The sequence below is a fragment of the Gossypium hirsutum genome, chromosome D05, assembly GCF_007990345.1.
Source record: "Gossypium hirsutum isolate 1008001.06 chromosome D05, Gossypium_hirsutum_v2.1, whole genome shotgun sequence".
NCBI classification, from domain to species: domain Eukaryota; kingdom Viridiplantae; phylum Streptophyta; class Magnoliopsida; order Malvales; family Malvaceae; genus Gossypium; species Gossypium hirsutum.
In genome coordinates, this window is record NC_053441.1 from 39,913,849 (window position 1) to 39,919,700 (window position 5,852).

The window sequence follows — 5,852 nt, forward strand, 5'->3', positions numbered from 1 at the left end:
GCTAGGACCTTACCATTAAATCAACATTCTTGGTTATTTTTCACAAATTTATTTCTTGTAATAGCTTGGTTTTAATCCTTATTTGCTGAAAAATAAAAGAGAAAAAAATGAAAAGAATGGAGCTTGAGCATTAATTCTTTAAACAATCTACTAAGCTCTTAACCATTTAAACTAAAGCTTATTTCTAGTTAATTTTATTAATTCTTACTTTATGACTTTTGGGATGTTACAATACAAGCATGTATTTTGTAAATACCAATTTATAATGTCACATGTGTCTACGGGTGAATTTAGGGGCTGGTAAAGGCCTTGACCCTCTTAAATTTGTAAAATTTTAATTAATATTTTTGAATTTTAAATTTTTTATCTTAACCTTATAATTAATACTTAAAAATAGGATAAATTTGGATTTATCCTCCCAAAGTTTTTCAAAGTTTCTTTTATAGAATTTATATATATTTTATAATAAATTTAGTCACATTTTAGTTTAATTTGGTAAATTAAACAAAGTAGTATCTAAATATTAATTGGGTAAAAAAAAGTTAAATAATTGCAATACCTAAGTATAAAATAGTATCTAAATATTAATTAGGTGAAAAATAAACTTAAAAAATTATAATATCCACTATACCAAAATAGGCTTTTAGCGGCGCTTACCAAAGCGCCAGAAAAAACACCGCTAAAGACTGCGTCCCTAACTTTAGCGGCGATTTAAAAAAAAACGCCGCTAAAGACCAGGACCTTTAGCGGCGCTTCTATTAAAAACGCCGCTATAACATTGACTTTTAGCGTCGCTTCTTCACAAACGCCACTAAAAGCATAACTTTTAAAAAAAATTAATTAAATAATATTTATTTCTATAATAAATATTTTATTTTATTTTATTTTTGAAATTTAAACTTTAAACTATATAATTTTAAGGATAAAAAAATTAATTAAATTAAAATTTCTATTAAAATTTTAACTTTAAAGGTAAATATAAAAAATAATGAATTTAAATTTAGAATTAAAATATTATGTTTAAATAAATGAACAATCTACCTCATAGCTCATCTGATCTATATTAACTCGGCCAAATATAAAAGAAGCTACAAAAAACGTAATAATTAACAATCATGATTAAAGAAGCTAGTACACAAGGTAGTTACAAAACCCTGTTTCAATAACACCTAATTCAAGTTCGGACTAAGATAAACTACAATGGAATACAACATTAAATAACACTCTACTTGAAAAAGTGCTAAGCCTTGGCTTTTCTAGCTTGAAGAGATTAAATCCTCCACTACACCTTCAATATCTAAAGGATGCAAAACCAAATGATCAGATAAACCAACAAACTTGCTAAACAATAGAGATGTTAAAAATAAAAAATATATATAGCCATTAAGGCTCAAAAGAAAATATAACAAACAATTATGTGCAGCTTTAGTTGCAGGTTGAACTATACTAACAAAAAATCTCAATCATAGCTCTTCCATGTGTCATAAATAGGCATTCTTTCTAATGATTGTCTAAACTATTTAATTTTTTAACAAGGAACAATAGTATTAATTTGCAAAAAGCAGAACAGAAACATGCTAACTGCACTACCGTTGTTTAACGTTATATAGAAATGTCTTATATAGCATAAAAGAGAACTAAGGCACAGGAAAAAGAAGAACACTATAATAATTAAATTGATCATTGATATATTCAATTTTTCCAAGTTTTTCCATGAATCTGAAGGGACATAACTCTATACCCATCATGTCCAAACATGATTCAAACATGGGTGCTAGACTCAGGTATTTCAAGAAAAATAAAAAATCGCAACAACATTGGCCAACAGAAGGGATAACGTATACCTTGGTCACGCAATATATCGACGCTCGTCTTGTCAGCCAACATAGCAAGTGGAGCCTGTGTGTTGCCTTCCTCATCAAAGACAACCCTTGGCCACACAGGCCTATGAACATTGATCTTCAGCTTTTTTTTTTCTTCAAGATCTGCGTTGCTGACCTGAAAATAAGAAAACTAGCTCAAAAACTGATTTCAAGTCCTGGACTACAAATAAAACAAATCATTAAGGTAAAACTACCCAGAGGCATACATAATTGACTAATGTAAAACGATCTACCTATTCCCAGAAAAAGAAAAACTAGAATCTGTGCAAGTTACCACGTAACCAGGTAAGCTTACGAGCTAAAGCAGCTATATAAAAGAATTTACCATTTAACCTACTAGTACATAAATGAAATTATTTTTTCATTATTGCAACTAATATAATCATAAATAATTTAAGAAAACAACTAAAAAACAACTCTTATCTACCTAAAGCATAAGAATTCAAAATCTTTTAGATTATTTGATAAATAAAATATTTTATCTTTCTTGCCAATAAAATAAAATAAAAAACAAGAATCAAATTAGTTCAACCCCAAGTCCTTTGTCAAATTTAATTAAACCTCAAGTTCTTTGTCAAAAGAAAAGAATATATATAAAAAACCAAGAAAACACATACCTAGAAGATGAAAAGAGATAGACCTTGAAGAGCTTTTGCAAGCAAATTGATTAAACTTCTTCTATGTTCGAATTTTTTTATATTTGATTCTTGTTTTTTATTTTATTTTATTTTATTTTATTGGTAAAATATTTTATTTTCATGTGGCATATTATTTTTTGAAGTACAAAATGTTTTCAGGCAGTACAGAGAAGCCCTTATCTACCTAAAGTATAATAATTCAAACAAAGGAACTGAGCTTCACTGATTATGTATAATTTTTTCATAAATCAAAATATAAGTTTATTATGTATTAATTTATAATTTCATTATTTCATTCTGTAGGTGAAAGAAACAGAATAAGCATGTCAAATCTTGGAACCTTTTGCTTGACACCGAACCTCTGCATAAACATACAAACAAGAAAATCAAGCATCTCTCTGCCAAATGGGCACAACTTGTATTAGCTAAAAGTACAAGAGATCATTGCAAGGAATTCAGCTAGTACAAATTCTAACACACAGTGTTCCCTGGACCATTTAATATCTACAACCATGAATTGATGATGATGCTAATTCCAGCATGGCTATAAGCTTTCATTACTTTCCCTTGACTGAAAGATTGTAGAGGAGGTTAAAATCATAATTATCAACTCTAATATGAAAACAATATAATTTTTTCTTTTTAAGAAAATGAAATCTGTCCCACATTAGAAAGAATTATGAAAAATGCTCAAATAACTCAATGTGAAAGTGAAAACTGAGAGCTAAAGCTAATCTTAGAAAACATATATATAATATAAAAAGTTAAGAAAGAGAGTAATTTTGTACAAAAGAAAAGTTCGGATCAAAAAAAGGGAAAGAAACTTTGAGTAATTTAATTATATAAAATAATTAAAAAAAAGATTAAATTGGAAAAAAGATTTGTTTTTCCATAATGAAAAGGAGCAAAACAATTTTTCAAACTTCAAAGAAAATTATGTGAAAAAGACTTAACAAAGACAATATTAATAAAATATTTTTATTTCTTAGAAAATGGTAAGAAACACATACAAACTTTGAATCCAAAACTGGAATTTAGCAAATACATAACACAGGCAGAATCAATCTTATGTTCAAAAGCAAATATGCTTACCCGCCCGCCCCCCCCCCCCACCTCCCCCAAAAAACTATCAAAATAAATATTAAAAGTCAATGTTGTTAATAAAATAAATTTTAAAAAAAAAGAAACTTTGAACCTAAAAATGAAATTACAAGGAAGAAATTAGTTTAGAACTTTGAATGTGATGGGAAAAAGAAACAAAACAAATATCTTTACAAAGGGGGAAAAACAAAAATGTGAAATGAATATTAATGCAAACATTATAAGCAAAACCCAGAAAACATAACAAATTACAAATAAAAAAACACAGAAAAATAACAAATTACAAATAAACAAATTCCAGCATGGCTATAATGTAGACCTTTAGTTTGCATTGCAAGTGACACAGAAAAGTCGAGCAATTATGAAAATGCTTTATAGAAAGTTCATGGTTCCATTACAGGTCACCTGTCAACAAATATCCATGGTGGACAAGGGCAGCAGAAGCCATTAAATTACTTCAAAGACTTCATGAAATAATTATTCTAAAAAATATATGTTTGAAGCTTAAACTTGTTTATATATACAAAAACCTTATTAAGTGGTTGATTCATAACATTAAACATTACAAAATTTTCGTTGAAGTTTTCAAATCACAAGCATATAACCTTCCACCAAAAAATGGAACCTTTAATTATATGTTTTTCCCTGGTTCAACAAATATATATATATACACATAAGCATGAGCATACATATCAGCAAGAAAACTAGGAAATATAGCACATTTAGTATAAACCCAACAACAAAAAAGGAATCTTTAAACCCGCCCCCCCCCCAAAAAAAAACTAAATAATTGAACAGTCAATTATATGAAATTAAACAAACATCTAAGAAGCACAAATAAAACCCATGTCACCAACCAAACCCCAGTAAATTTTTTAAAAAAAGGCATAAAATTTAAAATTAAAAAAAAAACATACATATCAGCAGATTCTTGAACCTCTTCTGCTGCAGAAAAGAAGGCATCTTTTTTCCACAAATCAAAATTATTTGCAATCGTCATCTTCTTCACCGTTCAACAGTTTAAAACCCAAAAATAATTCGCTTTTTTTGAACGCGTGCACACACACACGCGCACCAAAAAAAAAACTAGCAAGAGATTTGAATTTTTTGGTGGGTTTTCATTTGTTTACTTTGATTTCTTTGCTTTCTCTTCTTTGCTAAGGAAATTATAGAGAAAGCAGAGACATGGCTAAGCCAAAGAAGAGAAAGAAAGACAGATAGAGAAGAGAAGAGACGTACAAACGATTCTTCTTTATTTTTTTAGTCAATATTGGAGTCATCAAAATCGTCTTCGAAGTTGTTGAAGAAATCGGCATAGGCGAGCTTGTTGTCGGAAGCGATGACGCCTTCGCCGAAGATCTCCGGTGTGTCAACACCATCGACTTCCATGGCTGAACCTTGGTTGTCTGCGTCCCTCACGAATTCCATCGGCGTCGGCCTCATCTTCGCCCCCTTTTCTTTACGCTTCTAGGGATTTCTTTGGTTGATTTAATTTTAATTATTTTTGTTGAAATATCTTTCCCCCCTCATCTTTCCACCTATTTTTTACAATTGATTATGGAAGTTGGGAGTTTTTCGTTTTGAAAAAATTTAATACTTATTTGCGGCGTTTTTCGTCCAAACGCCGCTATTATTTATCTTTTGTGGCGTTTTTCTCATAAACACCGCTAATGATTAATTTTTTTCACAATTTTATATTTAATTATTATATATACATTTTTGTAGCGAAACGGCACGTTTTGAAAAAATTTAATACATATTTGCGGCGTTTTTCGTCCAAATGCCGCTATTGTTTACCTTTTGCGGCGTTTTTCTCATAAACGCCGCTAATGATTATTTTTTTCACAATTTTATATTAAATTATTATATAATTCATATCAATTTTAAATAAATAAATTTTGAAATTTTAAGTAATATTTAAAAGAATTAGATAAATTTTAAAATTTTTATATAATTTTTATGTAAGAAAACAAAAACAAAAAAAATTAAAGCAAAGAGAAAAAAAACATTAAAAAACTATATTAATGATAATTTTAATAAATTAAAATTCATTTTATCTCTTTTACAATTATATAATAAATTGTTTAATATATAAATTAAAAAACCTAATCGGTCATATACCCAAAATACTTTAAAATTATTTTAAATAATATTATTTTAATTTTTTCCCATTTTTAACATATATTTTTCTATGTTTTTACTTTTAAATATTCTCTACGTGTCATTTAAC

At 28.2% G+C, this 5,852-nt stretch overlaps 1 long non-coding RNA gene across 1 annotated transcript; it reads right to left on the reverse strand.

The window, feature by feature from the left end:
- Positions 1 to 1,038: 1,038 nt before the first annotated feature.
- On the reverse strand, positions 1,039 to 5,229 carry LOC107903846 (uncharacterized). Its single transcript, XR_001685985.2, has 3 exons — positions 4,862 to 5,229; positions 1,845 to 1,998; positions 1,039 to 1,297 (listed from the first exon to the last, which is right to left on the reverse strand). It is a non-coding gene; the product is annotated as an uncharacterized lncRNA (long non-coding RNA).
- Positions 5,230 to 5,852: the final 623 nt, after the last annotated feature.